The sequence below is a fragment of the Silurus aristotelis genome, assembly GCF_946808225.1.
Source record: "Silurus aristotelis genome assembly, chromosome: 12".
NCBI classification, from domain to species: domain Eukaryota; kingdom Metazoa; phylum Chordata; class Actinopteri; order Siluriformes; family Siluridae; genus Silurus; species Silurus aristotelis.
Genome location: NC_139585.1, coordinates 28642867 through 28664106, shown reverse-complemented (window position 1 = coordinate 28664106; position 21240 = coordinate 28642867). Strand labels below are relative to the sequence as shown.

Below are 21240 nucleotides of genomic sequence, written 5' to 3'. Positions count from 1 at the left end.
GTTCCCTCTTGAGTCTGGTTCCTCTCAAGGTTTCTTCCTTATGCCATCTCGGGGAGTTTTTCCTTGCCACAGTCGCCAGTCGCCACCGGCTTGCTCATCAGGGACAAACTTACTCATAAAGAACATATTCATTTTTAATCACCGCATTATCTGTGTAAAGCTGCTTTGAGACAATGTTCATTGTTAAAAGCGCTATACAAATAAAAATGAATTGAATTGAATTGAATTTATAGCGCACTCTGGTGGATAGTGGGAGGAACGAAATGGGCCAAACACTTGACAGCGACCCGCACCCATAGGTTTGGTTCCTTTGATACAATTCCCAATATATTTCCCTCTCAAACCTAAGATCCAGGCAGTTGACATTGTTTTCATTTCTATTAGCACTAAAATGGTCATTGTGTTCTTTCCTACCACGTTCTTTACAGCACAATGTTTTAAAGTCACAAAGTTTAAGCAGAGTAGATTCTCCTCTTCATATTTGAGAAGATAAACATTGGCCCTCAGTGGTTCAGTGGTGGAAGTCTGGCAATCATATATTGGTATAGTTTGTACAGAACAACTGTATAATTATTATTGTTGGTTTGACATTCCAAATGTTTTGCTAACCTCTCTTTATTAGCATGCAGGTGTAGAATCCTAACAGAAAATATTTCTTATTAGTAAAGGTGAAGTTAATGCAAATTTTTGTTCAAAATATTATATTAAACTTAAATAAATGTCCGGCTTGGGAAATGTTTATCAAAAATCTATTATCTTTAAATAAATAAAGTTTATTTCTGGGTATGTTTAATATATTTTATATATTATTATTTTAGTTTATATTATATATATATATATATATATATATATATATATATATATATATATATATATATATATATATATTTTTTTTTTTATTTATTTATTTTATGTGACTTTTATTACCCTTTCCTCCAGCAGGTACCTCCACCTCTCCTGGCTCTTCTCAACCTGCTCCCTTCTCTCACAACAAATCACAATATTATCTGCAAAAATCATTGTCCAGGAAGACTCCTGTCGGACATTGTCCTTCAACCTGTCCATCGCCACTGCAAACAGAAAAGGGCTCAAGAAGATTAGAATATAATTTATCACTGTTGTTTAAATGTATTGCTTACATATGACTAATGACTGGGTGTGTATTTAAAGAATCCATTGTGCGGTTAAGCAGTCTGAGAAGGGACTTTTTACATTATCCAATAACCATTCTTTCACAAAGTCATTTCTATGTACCATAATGCAGGCTTCAGGAACCACTTAATGCAACCTAAAAAAGCACAGACATACTGTACCAATTTCTTTCAGCTGCAGCGAACCTCTACTTTTTAGCGTAGTAAAATACAGTCATGCAAAAGTATTTAAGTAAATTCAGGACATAGTAAAAATCATTTGTTCCCCTTCGGGAACTCGAGCTGCATCAAAACGCTATGGGAACGCCCCTGCGTTGTCCACGCTCTGAACCACATGTGAAATCTAGCAAATAGACAAGCCGTGACGTCATAGACAGGCGACGTCACGTAAACCAGGAAGCTACAAGATGGCTTTGCGGTGGTAGCAACATTAGCTTCTGCTCGTTCAGGTAAGCGCTTTGTGTGTATTATCTGTGCAGTCATGAGCTTAAATGCAGACAGAATTCCGTCTGCGTGTTTCCTGCTTGCCCCGCTTCATTTTGGAGCGTGCTTAGTGGGCTCTTGAGGGTATCGGTTATTATCATTTTAACCGTGTGGCTATGCGCTCCCGTCTGTAAGCCGAGTCCCATTCCCCAGGAATAGCGCTCGTTCGGCGGTTGCTTCTTCAGTGCGGGCGGAGAGGCGTTACATGTCTCTCTCTACGAGGAGGATAAGATGGTGGATGCTAGCAAGCCTGCGGACTCCTCCTGTGCTGTACATGGAGCTCCTTGAGGTCGTGGCACAGGCCGGGTCCGAGCTGAATCTAGCTTAGCCGGTCGTGTAGCAGATGCAACGCGCACCCAGTGAGCTGGATGAGCATTTCCATTGCCCGTGTGTTTTTCCAATGTTTCTCGCTGTGCGTGAATGTTATTGGGTCTAATTAGCGCGGCTACAGGACGATGCCGCTTGTGGTAGTGATGCTAGCTAGCTATCTCTCCTTGAGTGCTGCATCTATGAAGGCTATCGGTTTGCCTACGAAGAGCCGCTTGGCTTTGGTAGGTAGGGCTACGCGGCGGGTCAGGCTGCGGTTGCTTCCACACGATGAGTATGTTGCAGGCATACCAGGCTGGTGTGAGCTTCCTTTTGAGCGCCACGGTGACCTCTCCTGGTCTGACCTGGTGACGCTGTGGGTAAGGGCGATTGCTGGCGGGTTCAGGAGACCACGGTGGCATTTCATTGGTAGTTCTTCGCCGCTCCAATTGGGCTGTTTGGCGGCAGCCTCGCCCTGGTACATCCAGGCACAGCGAAATAGCCCGGTAAGAGAGCATTGCTACCTGATTCCTACAGGGAGGCCTCTAGGGCCCCGTGGAGGGGCGGGATGTCCTCGCCTCTACTGTATGGGCTTTGGTGCGTAAGCCTGATGGCCTGCATCTTGGAGGGCACCTCATGGTACGGTGCCCGTTCCTTCCTGGGCCGACAGACAGGCCTCCCTCCAGCGGTTAACTCCCTTATTCCACCCGAAGTTCATTGCGGATGGGGGTCATCCACCGCCTTTCAGGAGGCTTTAATGGCCGCAGTACACTGCTCCTGTTGTTCGGGTTCAGGGGACTGTCTGCCAGCCCTGCCATGGGTCGTGTTCACGGCGCAGCTTTCTCCAGCGGTTTGCTCCCCATATTCCGCCTGTAAGATCACTGTGCATGTGGGGGGATCCGCCGCCTCTCACGAGGTGTAGTCGGATGCAGAGCACCGCTCCAGCTGCTCTGAGTGCTCTGCTCTGGGCAACAGGTGTCTTCAAGATGGCGCCGGTGAGGTCGGCTGCCGTCACGACTGCTCCGGCTACGTTTTCTCTTTTTTTGTTTATTTTATACTTTTATTTAAGTAGTTACACTTCCATCTACACAAGATGGACATCATTAGATATGACAGAGACACTCTTATATCTATTGGTGTACAATGCACTCACCTTTCGCCGTTTTTAAACCCGGACCCATGCTGGCCGAGCGAGATCCTGAGGGTGAACAAAGGACGCGACCCGTACCGGCGTCCGCGAGGGAAACGAGCCGGCGTCAGGAACAGGCTGAGGGCACGCGCACACCGCGCTCCCTTACCTAGTATCCTGCTAGCCAACGTCCAGTCACTGGAGAACAAGCTCGACGACCTCAGGGCAAGGGTCAAGTTCCAGAGAGACATTCGGGACTGCAACCTTCTCTGCTACACCGAGACATGGCTGAACCCAGCGGTACCGGACCACGCCATCCAGCCGGCCGAATTCTTCTCAGTTTACCGCATGGACAGAACACTGGAGTCGGGGAAGTCAAGAGGAGGTGGAGTGTGTCTGATGGTGAACAACCACTGGTGCGACAGCGCGAGCATTGTTCCTCTTTCATGCTCCTGCACACCAAATCTGGAACTACTGACCATCAAATGTCGGCCCTTCTATCTACCTCGGGAATTCAGTTCGGTCATTGTCAGTGCCGTTTATATTCCACCTCATGCGGACACGGACACTGCAGTATGGGATTTACACGAGACAATAACTCTTCACCAAACACAGCATCGGGACGCTGCGCTCATTGTGGTCGGAGATTTCAACAGTGCCAACCTCAAGCGCGCACTACCGAACTTTCATCAGCACATCACCTGCCCTACCAGGGGCGAAAGAACACTGGACCACTGTTACACGCCATTCAAGAACAGCTACAAGGCACAATCACGTCCACCGTTTGGGAAATCGGACCATGCCGCCCTCTTCCTCATGCCTGTTTACAAACAAAGGCTGAAACAGGAAGCTCCGGTTCAGAGGGAGGTCGCGCGCTGGACTGACCAATCGGTGGCCGCTCTGCAGGACGCTTTGGATGACGCAGACTGGGACATGTTCCGGCGCAGCTCTGATGACGTCAACATGTTTACGGAAGCGGTTGTGGGATTCATCGGGAAACTAGCTGATGATACAGTGCAGAAAACCACTATCAGAACGTTTCCCAACCAGAAGCCGTGGGTGGATAAAACTATCCGAGTAAATAGAGAGTAAACTAGAGAGTAAATACCAGGAAGGCAGCAGGACCAGATGGCATCACAGGCCGGGTTCTGAAAGCCTGCGCTGACCAGCTAGCACCGGTGTTCACTGAGATATTCAACCTCTCACTGGAACAGTCTGTTGTCCCCTCATGTTTCAAACAGTCCACCATTGTTCCTGTCCCAAAGAAACCCCAGCCCGCCTGCCTTAACGACTACCGCCCTGTAGCCTTGACCTTAGTAGTGATGAAGTGCTTCGAGAGACTGGTCAGAGACTTCATCACTGCATTACTACCAGACACACTGGACCCACTACAGTTTGCGTACCATCAGAACCGCTCTACTGAGGACGCCATTGCTCATCTTCTCCACACCACGATGAGCCACCTGGACCAAAGAAATGGGAATTATGCAAAGATGTTGTTCGTGGACTACAGTTCAGCATTTAACACCATAATTCCCTTCACACTCACCTCTAAGTTGGAGGTCCTGGGACTCAGCCAGCCGCTGTGTCAATGGATCTCTAACTTCCTGAAAGACAGACCACAAGCCGTACGGGTGGGAAAACACACCTCATCCACCCTCACCCTCAGCACTGGCGCCCCCCAGGGTTGTGTTCTGAGCCCCCTGCTTTACTCCAAGTGAAAGAACAACAATAGTGACATGAGCAATATACCATAAGTGTATGGGTTGGGCTTTGTATTGTTCCCACAGGCACAGCCAAAGCCTCCATGAATCTTCCAGCAGACTTCATTCTGAGTACAGTTCATGGATTGACACTCTACAAAGAGAGTCAAGCAGAAAAAAAGAATCACACCACAATTTTATCACAGGTGGAGTACAATATTTATATCGCAAACTATCCAAGGAAGCTCGTTCGCTGAATTCTATAGTATGATGTGTAATACAGGAGAAATGGCTTCAAGTAATGTGTTACGTAAAAGTTTCTGCTTTTCATTCAATATATTCAAACCTTAATAGATATATTTATTTATATTTCTCATTTTTAGTTTGATAACATCATATATCATACATTTTCATGAGGAGTGTGTAATTGTATTGTTCTACCAAAGAGCTTAATATTTCTACAATCTTGCATTTATAGGTATATAAAATTAAATATGAAAAAAAAAAGATATTATTTATGCACACACTCATTGAATGTTTACCTTGTGTTGAGTTTGTATAGCGCGGTCCCAGTCCTATCATGGAAGAGACAGAGAAAAGAAAAAGTGAGAGAAATTATACAATTTACTAATTTACAGATTTTCCTTCAGTTTATTTTAAAACGTAAATTGACTATATAAAAAAAAAATATATATATATATATATATATATAATAAAATATGTATACCCTAATATGTATATTTATTTATATTTCCTATTTTTATTATTACTTTCATTTTGAGAAATTGCATCCAAAACTATTCCCATATGGGATCAATAACGAATTGTAATTCAGGTTTTATTCATGGATATTTTTTTCTTTTATTTTAATATTTTATAAATGTTACTTATTCAAATGTCCTTCATCTACAATGTTAAAGGCTATTTCGGTATGTATCGTATTGGCAGGTGTTTTTCAGGTAGAAACAAACCAATTGTCGGCATGCTGCTGATGGAGCAACGTATACTTTATTTTATTCATTCAAAGTGACTCCAGATGGCAATGGTACCACCAGACAAAAAAAGATTTTTAAAATAATTGACATGATCTTAATAACACAAATATCAATGGTCTTAGACAGTCAGTCAATGAATGTTTACCTGCTGATGTGTCTGTAGGTGGCATCAGTCATATTGAGCAGGAGACAAGAGAAAAGCAAAATTGTATTATAATTGTGTAATTGAAATTATAATTCCAAATCTATCTATCTATCTATCTATCTATCTATCTATCTATCTATCTATCTATCTATCTATCTATCTATCTATCTATCTATCTATCTATCTATCTATCTATCTATCTATCTATCTATCTATCTATCTAAAACAGAAAACATATCTACCAGTTACTGTCATTGGTTGTATCCCATGACAGCTAGCAGAGGCTAACAACCCATTTGTTCAAGCATCTCTGTTGTCCCTTACTTTCTTTATTCTTCTAATCTCCTTGTCCCAGCTTTTTAGCTGGGACCTTTATCCCACCTGTATGTTTCAGTTATTAAACAAAACGTTAAATTGAGTGACTGACACTCAAATTCAAGAAAAACAGAAACCCAGTTGTCGGTACCACAGATAATAATAATCGTTCCATGACTGGGCACTTGGCATAAGATTAAACACTGAACCATCTAATAACCCTTATCTATTGGCATAGCATTCATGGATATGTTTACAGCTGTTGTGCAGCATGGTCAATAGTTAAACTAGAGCTCATTCTTAGTTTTGACCATGATTGGAGTAAATTAGTGTAGATTCATGACATAGAATCCTCAACACCAAACAAGGACTTACGCTTAAAGATCAGGCATGTGAGACCCAAAAGAAATAGGCGCTCCATTATCATCAGATAATCTAGGATTGGGAAAAAAGAGACAAATTATCATTGAGATTATCTCTCCCAAAGGAGAAAATAAATGTGAAGAGTAATATCTTTGCTTATTTAATCTTATCTTATATCTTATATATATAAATATATATTTTTTTATAAATAATGCATTTTACAAATTTTAGCCTCTGTCTTAGCTAACAGAAAAGCATAAATCCAAAACATAAATAAATGCATTCATTAATAATTTAGTATAAATAAATAGATACAATAACTTATAAAGTAAAACATTGGTTTAAATCATACCAGGCTGTAGTCTGTGATAAAAATGTTTGCAGAGTGTGGAATGGTCTAAATCAGGAGAGAATTACCACGGCTATATATAAGGATCATAACAGGAAGCAAACCTAAAGTATGCAGCAGTCAGGTGTGATTTTCTTGTTGGACAACTCATTATTGTAATTATTGAAGGGCTGGAGGGGGGGGGGGGGGGGGTATTTATTGTTTACTAAAAAATTTTGATGAGGTACAATTTCGTGAGGAGACATTTTTTTAGTCCTAAGTATCAGTGTTTTGAAACAAGTAAAACTGTCATGGCTATTATTTTTGGGACAGAGGAGTATATACCTTCTGCAGTTTCTGAGTAATATGAAAAGCTATATTTATGTTATTATGTTATTACCAGGAAAAAGAAAACAGAGAATAGTTATAGTTCTGTCTAAAAAAAAAATATTATAAATGCATTTACAAATATGTCTGTCAGGGATTCACCCTGCCACGCCCCCGTCTGTAGCTGTCAGAGATCCACCCTGCCACGCCCCCCTCGATAGCAGTCACGCTGCTTCCCAAGATTACCGACAGCTGTGGCTCATGAAAGATCAGACTACATAAACTCACGTTCTTGAGTCACAGGCTGTCGGTTGTTATATTGTCAAGCTGGACAATCGCGTGGCTGCTCGACCGCCGGCTGTATATGCGAATTCCACTTCCGACTTGGATTACTCATTGCCGAAGGCTTTATGGATTATGCTTGGGACATTCGAACTCATAGCGGGCAACGCGTATCGAGCGGATGTCTTTGTTTGTTGTTTTCAACGGCTTATGAGTGTTTTTGTGTTGTACGGTTTTTTGAAATAAAAGGACAATGATCGGACTATATCGGCTTCCGCGTCTGCAGCCTGACAATGTCTTAGTAATAATACTAATAATACTACTACTACTAATAATGATAATAATTAATACAATAATTCAATGATTGACAAATTGATTTCACTTATAAAACAACAAACCTGCTGTTGTTTGTGAACTTTAGATCAGCATTTAGTATTAAGATGCTCTCCAAGCTTGACCCCAAACTTAGATACTCTAGGTAAGGTGGGAAGAATTGGCATTAACAGCTCCCATTCACTGACCCTCAACACTGCAGCCTATGGAGTAAGATTATGTGGCTAGACAAAGCTTTAATGTCGTTGTAAAATTTGCAAATGACACTATACTGGTAGGTTTGTGAGGTGACCATGTATACAGGAAAGAGATACACTTTAACACTGACAAGACCAAGAAGTTGTAATAGACTTCAGGAGACTGGACAGGGAAGATACCCCATCCTCACTGGCAATAATATCACTAAAGTGGGTCACCAGCATCATTTTCGGTGGTGTTCACACAAAGGACCTCACGTAGTCCACTTAGGCATTAATAATAAAAGCTCACCAGCATCTCTATTCCAATCCCAGATTGTGACATATGTAAATGTAAATATATTCAGTCAGGTTGCTCTCCATGGTACTGGCGATACAGCTTTTTTAGAGGATGTTGGGGCTTTTAGCAAACTTCCTCACATGTCACACATCAGCACGTGCATAGATGAGGTGACCCTCATCAAGATATTTTTTATCTGATGATACTCGAAAACGTGGATTAATGCTGAAGGGCATGGTTTAAACACCTGAGAGATTACGGTTGGTATTTAAAAACAATTTACTTGCACTTCCTGAACACTAATGTGGTTAATAATCACACACTATCTTGACTCTGACAATCTCTTAAAGCAAGAAGATCTCTATAAAAATGATGTTCATAGACTTTATTTGAGCCCCCCCCGCCCCAACCGGATCATTGAATTTTAGGACTAAGAGACACTGAGACATATTTCATGAGACGTCACCTACGGGGACCAGGAGCGGAGTACATTCCAGCGCTGCGGCCAGGAATGGAGCGAAACCCCTGGCGTCGACTGCAGACGGAGAGACTTCTTCTACGGGAACCAGGAGCTGCACGTGGCATTTAGGGGAGTCTGGAGGCGGAGCAACGCCCTCAGTGGAGGCCGGTAGCTGCGAGACGTCCTCGGTGGTGGTCTGAGGAAGCGGGCTGGCCACCACGGGAACCCGGAACGGATCGGCTTCCCCAGTGGAGGCCTGGAACGGGGCCCCTTCCACCGCATCGACCGGGAAGGGCGTGACGTCCCTGGTGCTGACCTGAGGCTGGGCAATGTCCTCGCTGGAGGTCTGGACCGGAGCCTTCTCACCCACGGGGACCTGGAAGGGACAGACCGCCGGAGGCGGGGGTGAGCAGTCAGCGAGGCTTACCGGCTGGTGGACCCCCTGGATGGAGGCCGGAGACCGAACAAAGACCCCGGTGGTCTTCAGAGGCGGAGCGCCCTCCTCGGCGGAAAACCGGAACTGCATGGTGTTGACGACCCCGACTGGAGGTTGGAGGACGTACTCGGCGGAGTCAGGAGGCCGAGCGACGCCCTTGGAGGACCCCTGGAGTGCTATGTGGGAGGAGCTCGGAAGCGAGACGTCGCCGTGGGAGGAGATCGAGAGCGAGACGTCGCCGAGGGAGGAGCTAGGAAGTGAGACGTCGCCCGGAGAGGAGCTAGGGAGCGAGACGTCGCCCGGAGAGGAGCTAGGGAGCGAGACGTCGCCCGGAGAGGAGCTAGGGAGCGAGACGTCGCCCAAAAAGGAGCTAGGGAGCGGAGAGGCGGAGCTCTCTGTTGGAGCCTGAACCTGGGCTGAGCTCTCTGACGGAGCCTGAAACTGGGCGGAGCTCTCTGACGGAGCCTGGAGCTGGGCGGAGCTCTCTGGAGGGACCTGGACTGGGCGGAGCTCTCTGGAGGGACCTGGAGCTGGGCGGAGCTCTCTGGAGGGACCTGGAGCTGGGCGGAGCTCTCTGGAGGGACCTGGAGCGGAGAGGCGGAGCTCTCGGGAGGAGCCTGGGGCAGAGACGAGCTTTCAGGGAGGTCCTGGGGCGGAGCCGAGCTTTCAGGGAGGTCCTGGGGCGGAGCCGAGCTTTCAGAAAGGTCCTGGGATGGGACCATGTTCTCGGAGGCGGGTAAAAGGAGCTGAAGATCAGCCGTGACCAACCCGAGTCACCTGGTGAGAAGCTGTAGGAACCGGGTGCACGTGCCAAACTCACCCCCATACACGTCCCATAGCTGTACGGCGAGAGTGAGGGATTCAGCCGTCAGGAGAGAGAAGACCGAAGCGACCCGGGTTCTCTCAGTCGGGTAGCGGAATGCATTCGACTCCATAAAGTCTCTCTCACTCCGTAAAAAATCGCCCCATTCTGCTCTGTTGCCAGAGAAGCGTTTTGGGAATCCCGTGACGTCATCGAAGGGGTGTGTCGCCGCCGAACACGACCGAGAGCCGGCCGAGCAAACCAGCCCACCGAGGTGTGATTCGCGCCGGAAACACGGCGTAAATCCGATCATGTCCTTTACTCTCTTTCCGCTTTTTCTCCAGTCCTTTATTCCTTTTAGTAGGTCGGTTATTCTGTCACGCGGCGTAGATGGAGGCGGAGGCAGAAATAGAAGCCGGCGTTTTTATTTCACAAACAGGCAGAGCCAACGTAAAGCACCCGCAGCGCGGGATAAACCGGCAAACAAAAGTCCGAAATACAAAAGATAAACAAATAATATCCACGGTGCGCGGTGTGGCGCGTAGGCAGAGACGGAGAAGCGTCAGAAGTCCCGGGAAACTCACACGCCACCTTGGAGAGAACAGGGAATCCGAAAGGCGAAGATGCGTAGCGTGGGAAGCATACGCGGAGCAGCGAGCCACCAGGAACCTGCACAGACCAACACGAAACTACACACACGTACATCTAATAACCGACAGTTCGTGAAGGTGAGCGTAGGGTTTATATGGGTGGTGTGATTGGACCCGGAGATGAGTCTCAGCTGCTCCTCGTGAAGCCCGATTGCGTGCAGCTGCATGCGGGCGGGGCACGCACGAGAACAGGAGCGTGGTGCGTCAGGTGCGAAGGGGGCGTGGCAGGGGGATTCCTGACAGTATACAACAGTAATTTTTGGCCTAATACATATTTTCTGTTTCTACATTGCATTGGCGTTTTGAGAATTGTGTGTAGAGTTTTGAAAAAAGGAGACTTGGTTTTGAAAACGTGTGTAAGCAATTGGTAAAAACTGTAAGCAAAGCCTACACATAACATACATTACATCATTACCTTGTGCTCCAGAACATCTGATCACATGTGCATTATCAACTTGTGCTGTTAATATCATGAACAGCAGCTATGCTAATTCCTCTACACTGCTTCTCTTTCTCTCCCCATCCCGAGACATCCTGAGGTTCCTCCAGCCCCAGTCACGTCCCACCTCATGAAGATTGTGGACCTTTAATGAAGTAGATGCCGAACTTGCAAACATCCCGTACCAACTAGAGACGTACCAGTGACTATTGGATCCCACTTCATGTTGAGTTTGGACACTGGACCTCCTTGAGTGTTTAAAGGCTCTGGCATGGAGAAGCTGGTGTTGGATCTGTGATCATCTCAGATGTTGAGCTATTTTACGAGTAGCTCAGTAGCTCCTAGTTTTATAACCATAATAACTGTATAAGACTGTAGAAAGAACATTACTTATAATCTTATTCTCCAGTGTTCTGTATTGTTTAAAGACTATAATCAGAGTCTTGATGTCACCCAATTGATGATGGGTTCCCCTTTTGAGTCTGGTTCCTCTAAAGGTTTATTCCTCATAACATCTAAGGGAGTTTTTCCTTGCCACAGTTGCCACGGCTGCTCATCAGGGATAAACACACACCAGTCACCTCCACCATTCACCTCAAGGGGAATGAAAGTCAGTAGGAGTAAGACGGAGTACATGTGTGTGAATGAGAGGGAGGGCAGTGAAGGGGTGCAGTTGCAGGGAGAAGAGGTGGAGAAGGTGGAGGAGTTCAGATACCTGGGGTCAACAGTGCAAAGTAATGGAGAGTGTGTTAGAGAAGTAAAGAAAAGAGTGCAGGCAGGGTGGAGTGGGTGGAGAAGAGTGACAGGAGTGATTTGTGATAGTAGGGTACCTGCAAGAAGGAAAGGGAAAGTTTATAGGACTGTGGTGAGACCTGAGATGTTGTATGGATTAGAGACAGTGGCATTGAGTAAAAGACAGGAGGTGGAGCTGGAGGTAGCAGAGCTGAAGATGTTGAGATGTTTATTGGGAGTGATGAGGATATACAGGATTAGAAATGAGTTTATTAGAGCGACAGCGCATGTAGGATGTTTTGGAGACAAGGTGAGGGGGGCAAGATTGAGATGGTTTGGTTATGTGCAGAGGAGGGACATGAGTTATATTGGTAGAAGAATGCTGAGAATGGAGCCATTAGGTAGGAGGAAAAAAGAAAGGCCAAGGAGGAGGTTTATGGATGTGGTGAGGGAAGACATGCAGGTAGTTGGTGTAAAAGAGGCAGATGTAGAGGACGGGGGGTATGGAAACGGATGATCTGCTGTGGCGACCCCTAATGGGAGCAGCCGAAACAAGAAGAAGAAGAAGATTCACTTTAACTGTTGATTTCTGTAAAGCTGCTTTAAGACAATGTCTGTTGTGAAAAGCACTCTAGAAATAAACTTGACTTGACTATTTCAATTCAAAATGCTTAAATTCAGTCTGTAGACTTCAATGCTAATAAATACAGTCTGTACAAAACCAGGGGGTTATCAAGGTTTTTGCTAGCTTGAATAACAACAAAATCATTAGGAGAATGTCTATCATCAAAATAATTTTTCGACTAAAATCCACAGCAACTTGTATACGTTGACAAATCAGTATTCATACTTTATAATGTTAGCGCAATGATGATGAATGATGATGAATAATGATGATAAACATAATAATAAAGAATATAAAATAATAACAGCAGTAATAGTAGAAAGGTAGGTTTGGTTTATTAGGGACTGGCATGTGCATGGTGCTCAGTGTGCAAAAAAATAGGCAGGTGAAAAGGCAAGTGCAGATGCATCATGCAAAATGATGGTACAGTCACATGGAACATATTAGAAAATGTCAGTAAATGTGAGACAAAGATATTTATACATGTCTGCCGCCTACGCGACTAAACATCTAGGCTAAGACTCATCTTACATAATAGAGTGCAATAAAGTTCACTAGGACATGGGGTATTTCGGTAGGGGAATGCTGAGGATGGAGCCATCAGGATGTAGGAAAAGAGGAAGGCCAAGGTGGTTTTTGGATGTGATGAAGGAAGATATGCAGGTAGTCTGCTTGAAAGAGGCAAATGTAGAGGACAGGGCGGTATGGAGATGGATGATCCGCTGTGGCAACCCCTGTGGGAGAAGCTGAAAGAAGAAGAAGGAGAAAGTTGACCTTGTATAATTAAGCTTCAGGTATTAAGCTTATATATAATATATATATAATAATATATAATATTATTTAACAACATGTTTCCGATAACATATAATGCTGCTTATATTAGTTACATCCAAGCTTAATTCATGTAACGATTATTTAGCATTATTATAGTATAATACTCAGCTTTGCAGAGAACTCGGTATATAAACAGAGTTCACAAATAATCAATAATCACGCTTAAGAGGCAAAGTTAAGTATATATAAAAGTTTAGCATTCATTATATTACCACAATGCCTGTGTCAGGGGTTCTCATGCTGCCTCTCTCTGCCACACTCAGCACTAAACGCCAACACCTGTCCCTCGTTACCGTTCCCCCTTTTAAGCTCCAGTTCCGCCTTGCTCGCTGTCGGACCCCCTAAGTCATGCAATTGATCTCAAGGATTTCCGACTGCCAGCATTCCCCACAGGTTCTTGCTACCGGTTTCAATCAGACAGATTACATTCACCATACGTATTCATACCCGCGTTTCGGACTGAACTTGCTGTGCGGATTCATACCCGCTTTATGGACTGCACTCGCTGTGTGGATTTATATGTGCTTCACGGACTGCTTTCGAGGTTATACCCGCATTCGGATATCTCCCCGCGTTACGGTGTATAACTCTCCCCGGACTCTGTTTTTTTTCTGAACATCATTTCAGTATGATTGAGTTACTTCCGCTTCCTACTTGTGGTCATAACCCTGACAGCTTGTAAATGTAATATATGTTATTAAGGCTGGTGAGCAGATAAGGCTGATGGATTAGTTTAGGGATTAGAAAAGGGAAAAATACGACAGTTGATGAAAACTGACACTCACTCATCCCAGGTAAATTCCTGGGTTGATTCTAATGCTCCCAGCACCTCAACTCTGCGTGTTTCTCTGCCCAGGCCCAGCGCACCTACAACGCGGCACACCCAGGTATCGTTCACTCCGGCACCAGTGCACCACGGACCCTGGATGCGGCAGCAGCAGAAGTCACGAGCCAAGCCCCAGTCGAGGACGCTCGGCCCCTCTCCGCGAGATGTAACACGATACTGTGATTCTCGGAGATTCCATCGTCCGGCATGTCCGCGCTACCAGAGCCAAAGGTAAGGTGGACACTCGCTGTTTTCCTAGTGCTCGTGTTCTCGACGGATTACAGGATCCTGGTGGAGACAGTACGCAACACATCACCCATAACAAGGATCTTCCCACTCTTCCCACTTACCAGCGACGGGCTGAGAAGTTTAGTAGACTCCTTGCACTAAATGAATGGTTACAGTCATGGTGTCAAGAGCACATACCTCTCTTTATTAATAACTGGAACTGTTTCTGGGAGCATCCTAGGTTCTTCTAGGCAGAGTTGGAGCAGCAGTGCTATCAGATAACATCTCTAGGATACTTCACACCATCTGACTGGTAAGACATCAGGAAATCTTCAACTATGAGAACACGCATACAACTGACCAAATAGTTACAAGTTCACACACAGCCCAATTTATAGAAACCATACCTATCCCTCATGTAGTAAAACCAAGAATTAAATACACAAGATCCAGAAATAATCTTATTACAGTTAAAACTGAAAAATGCTAGGTAAACAATCACAACAAAGTTCTGAAGTTTCTATCAGATCTCTTGATCAATTTTGATAAAGTGCTGCTTGTAGGAGATTTTAATATACATGTAGATGATGCAAACGATGCTCTAGGACAGAGGTGGCCAGCCCGCGGCTCGCGAGCCGCATGCGGCTCTTTGGCTGGTTTCATGCGGCTCTTACGTTCATATCGAAGTTTGTGTGTGTTTGATTTTTTTTATGTGCGTGTTCGCTTCGCTTGAGTTCAATACGGTATTTTTAAGACTTAAATGAGCTTGCCCCTACTGGGAAACTTTGCGCTATATCAGACCTGGGCAAACTACATCCAGCCCTTTGTACGTCCCTGTCCGGCCCGCGTGAGGCCAATGATAAATTACAAGGATGCACCGAAAATTTTTGGCCGAAATACCTAAATCACCGAAACAACACGGCAGAAACACAATTGTAATGACGCAATAAAAAGCGCAGCCAGCACACGGTTATCTGGATAAGAGCAACATGTCTGCAGTGTGCGGATAGCAATTTGTAAAACATGCAATGCTGAAATTTTAAAGAGGGGGGTGTATCTGCAAAGAGTTTCTCCAAGTCGGGTTTAATTTATCACCTGAAATCCAAACATCCCGATTGCCTTCTAAATATGTGAAGAACGCGGCGCAGAAAAGTAAAGTCAATCCGAGCATGCGCACTCCGTCTGTAATTGAATTGAATTGAATTGATGTGATTTCCTGCTGTAAAACAGACAGTTGTGCGATGTTACAAGTATTTGTTTTGTTTGCATTCGACTAATGAGGCACTTGATGTAATTATTTAAGCTGCATTATAGCATGCTATGTTAAACAACATAACGTATGTTTTTAAATCTCCAGTGATTATGGTTGGGCTAGGCTACTTACCTAGTAGCCTGCATGTATGTGTTCCTGAATCCTCCGGAACAAGTATATTCACTTTGTCATGCCAAAATTAAAATGAAAGTAAAAGAATAAGAGGCAAATATGATACTGTATGTTCCCCAGTGTTTAGGTTAAATGTATTATATAATGAAAGATACTTTACACCATCTGACTATTAAGACATCAGGCAATTCACGACTATGAGAACAGTTATACAACAAACCAAATAGTTACAAGTTCACACACAGCCCATCTTATAGAAACCGTATCTATTCCTCGTGTAGTAAAAACAAAAATTAAATAAACAAGATCCAGAAATAATCTTATTGCAGTTAAAACTGAAAAATGCCAGATAAGCAAACACAAAAAAGTTCTGAAGTTTGGTCTTTTAAACATTAGTTCACTTGCACCCAAAGCACTGATTGTAAATGAGATGATCACAGAGAATAATCTCTCGGCACTCTGTTTCACTGAGACCTGGATTAAACCAGGTGAGTATATGGGTCTAAACAAGTCGACACCGTCAGGATATGTTTATAAGCATGAGCCCCGTCAGACTGGTCGTTGGGGTGGTGGTGGGGGGGGGGGGGGATGGGGTTGGTGGTGTAGCTACCATTTATAGTGCCTCTCTTAATGTTAGTCAGATATTAGGATTCAGCTTTAAATCATTTGAAGTGCTCGTTCTTAAAGATGTACTTTCAGACATACATAGAAAACCCCTACTATCTCTCCCTCTGGTCAGGGCCCTACGCTGATTTTCTACAAGAATTTGCTCGTTTTCTTTCAGATCTCTTGAACAATTTTGATAAAGTGCTGCTTGTAGGAGATTTTAATATTTATGTAGATAATGCAAACAAATCCCTAGGATTATCATTTGTGGACTTATTAAACTCTTTTGGGTTTAAAAAAAAAACATCACCGGACCAACTCATTGTTTTAACCACACATTAGACTTAATAATATCCCACGGAGCAGACGTCACTGATATAAATTTTTTACCTTAGAGTGATGACATCACAGACCATTATCTCTTACTGTACACACTACCGGTAGAGCAGATTAGCCGTGTTTCACCACGTTATCGACTTGGTAGGACTATTGTTCCGACCAATAAGGACAAATTCATGAATAACCTGCCTGATTTAGCTCAATTTCACACTAAACCCATAACTGCTGATCATCTTCATGAAATGGCAACAACATAGACCTTATCCTCACTAGCACATTAGACACTGTTGCCCCCATCTGGTTAAAAAGGTTAGAGAACAAGCACCTGCACCTTGGTATAATAGTCATACGCATGCCCTCAAGAGAACAACCCGTAATCTGGAGAGAAAATGGAGGAAAACTAAATTGGAGGTATTTAGAATTGCGTATTAAGACAGTATGCTCAGCTACAGACAGGCGCTAAAAGCTGCTAGAGCTGAACACCTGAGCAATTCAATCCAACAAAAATAAACATTCAATAAACATTGTTTCAAAGCAGCTTTAAGTCAAGTCAAGTTTATTTCTATTGCGCTTTTCACAACAGACATTGTCTCAAAGCAGCTTTACAGAATTGAACAGTTAAGGTGAATGGTGTGTATTTATCCCTGATGAGCAGCCATGGTGACTGTGGCAAGGAAAAACTCCCTTAGATGGTATGAGGAAGAAACCTTAAAAGGAACCAGACTCAAAAGTGGAACCCATCATCATTTGGGTGACATCAAGAGTTTGATTATAGTCTTTAAAACAATACAGAACACTGGAGAGTGAGAACTAACATGAGTACTGGAGTATAAGATTATAAGTAATGTTCTTTCTACAGTCTTTATGGTTATAAAAATAGGAGCAAAACAACATTTGTGCCAGAGCCTTTAAACACTCCAGGATGTCCAATGTCAAAACTCCACACATGTAGTGGGATCCAATTGGCACTGGTACGTCTCTAGATGGTACGGGATGTTTGCGAGTACGGCATCTACTTCTTTAAAGGTCTATAATCTTCATGAGGTGCGACGTGACTGGAGCTGGCCAAACCTTAGGAAGCCTCGGGATAGGGAGAGAAAGAGAAGCAGTGGAGAGGAATTAGCGTAGCTGCTGTTCATGATATTAACAGCACAAGTTGATGATGTGCATGTGATCAGATGTTCTGGAGCACAAGGTTATGATGCGAGACGTATGTTATGTGTAGGCTTAGCTAAAAAGATACGACTTTAATCTGCACTTAAACTGGGTGAGTGTGTCTGAGCCCCGAACACTGTCAGGAAGACTGTTCCAGAGTTTAGGAGCTAAATGTGAAAATGCTCTACCGCCTTTAGTGGACTTTGCTATTCTAGGAACTACTAGAAGCCCAGAGTTTTAAGATCTCAGGGAGCCTGACGGATTGTAGCGTGTTAAAAGACTGGATAGATACATGGGAGCCAAACTATTTAGTGCTTTATAAGTAAGAAGCAGTAGTTTGTAGTCTATTCGTAAATTAACAGGAAGCCAATGTAGGGATGAGAAGATTGGATCATTTATATGATCATATTTTCTTGACCTTGTAAGAACTCTGCCTGCTGCATTCTAAACTAACTGAAGCTTGTTTATTAATGATGCAGGACATCCACCTAGTAATGCATTACAATAATCTATTCTGGAGGTCATGAACGCATGGACGAGCTTCTCTGCATCGGATATAGACAACATGTTTCTTAGCTTAGAAATATTTCTAAGGTGAAAGAAGGCTGTTTTTGTAACTTGGTTGATGTGATTTTTGAAAGACAAGTTGCTGTCTAAAATAACTTCCAGGTCTTTTACCGTTGAACTAGTAGTTACAGAACAACCGTCTAAATGCAGGCTGAGATGCTGGAGCTTCTGTATACTGGTTTTTGGGCCGATTAGCAAAATCTCCGTCTTATCAAAATGTAATAGTAAAAAGTTATGAGAGCTGGTGCTGGATCTGTGATGATCACAAATGTTGAGCTATTTTATGAAGCTCAGTAGCTTCTAGTTTTATAACCATATACACTGTATAAGACTGTAGAAAGATCATTACTCATAATCACACACTCCAGTGCTCATGTTAGTTCTCACTCTCCAGTGTTCTGTATTGTTGAAAGATTTATGACCAAACTTTTGATGTCACCCATATGAGGATGGGTTCCCCTTTGAGTCTGGTTCCTCTCAAGGTTTCTTCCTCATATCATCTAAGGGAGTTTTTCCTTGCCACTGTCGCCACGGCTGCTCATCAGGGACAAACGCACACCATTCACCTTCACTGTTGTTTTCTGTAAAGCTGCTTTGAGACAATGTCTGTTGTGAAAAGCGCTATACAAATAAACTTGACTTGACTTGACTTGACATTCACCTTAACTGTTGATTTCTGTAAAGCTGCTTTAAGACAATGTCTGTTGTGAAAAGCGCTCTTAAAATAAACTTGACTTGACTTAATGTAATAAGATATACCTTTATTTGTCCCATATCATATCATATACATATCATTAGTCTGATAACAAGCATCCAGCTGCTCGCAAAGCTTTTGGTATTAAACGACCTGTCAATATCATTTCAAATTGTATAGCACTTAGAACAATGAACATTTTCTCGACTTCCCCCCAGACTTTTAGTGTGTTACTGTTGCAGAATTTGTTCATTTGCAGTTTTTTAATAACTATTTAAAAACTCCCAGTAATGAGAATGCATAATTATATTTGCATCTATTTGCATGACCATTCACATGTGCATGTCTGTGCCACCTCCATTAGAATCTAGTAGTCATAATGCCGGAACAGTCATGCGATACTGCAAGTCAAATTCCATTTTAATAATTAGGCTGCATCAAAAGCATTCTATGATGTCTAAATCACAGACATAAATGGTGGGGCTATTAACATAACAAGTACACAATGTGACTTTAACACGTGCATGTGGGTTCCCCGTTCTTGTGGAACTAGAATGTTCGCTTGGTCAAGCCAATGTAAAAACAAAAATAATAAGTATGTTTACATGTTAAGCTGACATTATAAAGTATGAATATGGATTTGTCAAATTATGGAAGTTGTTGTGTTTTTGTCCAAAGGAATAATAATAGAATTTGGACCTTCTTCATGATATCCCAATGAATTGGTGCAATAATAACTAAAGGGTGGTACGATTGAGTCTTGGTGGGCAGGTGAATGTGACAGGTTATACCTCTTGGTCCTAGGAAAATTTAAATTTAAATGCTAAAAATAAAAAGCTAAAGCAAAAATTCTATGCTATAACATCCATAAACATCCTATACAATTGTGTGCTCGTCAAACTTTGTGGTGTATGTTTTGTTTTATAATAAAATCATAATAAAATGAATGTTAATTCTTCTGTCTTTAATTACTTTAGGTAGCTACCACCAGTAATTAAATGATTGTGTGTGGGTGTGTGGGTGCATCTTTGTATGGATGTGGGTGTAAGTCACTCCAATTAAGTTTGAGGAAGGTTTCCATGAAAAACAAAATTTTGGATTTCTATTATGCTTTATAAATACAGCTCCAATGAGTTTGAGTTTACTAATGGGTGAACGTGAAATATGTGTCAGTGTCTCTCATTAGGATTCAGGTGCAGATGGGGGAGGTCAAGCAGGTTCAGGGTTGTTGTTGTCTATTTGTGTGAAAATTGTTTAAAATGTTCAGCTCCAGAATATGAACAGCTTCATTTCATAGATTTTTTTTTGTACAAAGATAACATCAGGGTCAGAGTCAAGGCGATGATTTCTTCGGTACGACAAGGTCGTTTCAAAACAAGAATTAATTAATTTAATTCATAGGTGTGTCTGGTATTGAGACACCACCATTACAGCAGTAATTCCCACAAAGGCCTAGTTGTTCAGGAAGCAAAAGGGGGATAGTTCTGCATAGTTTCACTTTGATTTTCTGATTTCATTATCAGATCAGGTTTCTCCCTAAGTGCACTTCAGCATTCCTCATTGCTTTTGATTTATATTGCTAATGATGATTTTAAAGATATTCACCTCATGCATTTGCTGATTTATCCAGTCACCAATGGTATTCAATGCCGAGCTGTAGTTCGCAAATAACTACGAATCCTCAAGTTTATTATTCCTCGAATGGCACACCAATTTGTCAATTGACAACATTTTATTTGTTTATTTAGATGTTTCGCTATTTTTCATTATTCATTTTCATACTTTTTATACATTTAGCGTTGTTGCCCTTACTTACATTATACCAGCAATAACTATAACTGTTTTGTTTGTTTTTTTTAAGTTAATAATATAAAAAATACACCTTTTCATTTTACCCAGAACCTAGTGAAGGCACACACTACTCTGTCCTTAAGATGACGCCTAGTACCGGTTAAATTCTGGTTCAGAACCCTGATACTGAAAACTGATACTGTAAAAATAACAGTCAAACGAATCAACTTTTATTAATTTATTACACTATTTACTTTTGCAGGCTTGCAGCATTTACAGCATTTAGTTGTTAAACAAGAAAACCACACCTGACAACTGCATATTTTAGGTTTGCT

The 21240-nt window shown here is 42.8% G+C and overlaps 1 protein-coding gene and 1 long non-coding RNA gene across 3 annotated transcripts in view; one reads left to right on the top strand and one right to left on the bottom strand.

Moving 5' to 3' along the window:
- LOC310734785 (uncharacterized protein) overlaps nucleotides 1-21240 on the top strand; it is a gene marked incomplete at its 3' end in the record, with an annotated part of 59084 nt that overhangs the window by 1214 nt on the left and 36630 nt on the right. The gene's annotated exons all lie outside the window — the stretch shown is intronic.
- Nucleotides 5508-21223, bottom strand: LOC310734788. 2 transcript variants are annotated; one of them, XR_014536130.1, is made up of 5 exons: nucleotides 21160-21223; nucleotides 7926-8001; nucleotides 6943-6987; nucleotides 6603-6662; nucleotides 5508-5924 (listed from the first exon to the last, which is right to left on the bottom strand). It is a non-coding gene; the product is annotated as an uncharacterized lncRNA (long non-coding RNA). The 2 variants fall into 2 exon arrangements; XR_014536131.1 differs by lacking the exon at nucleotides 21160-21223 and having other exon boundaries at nucleotides 5511-5924; nucleotides 7926-8634.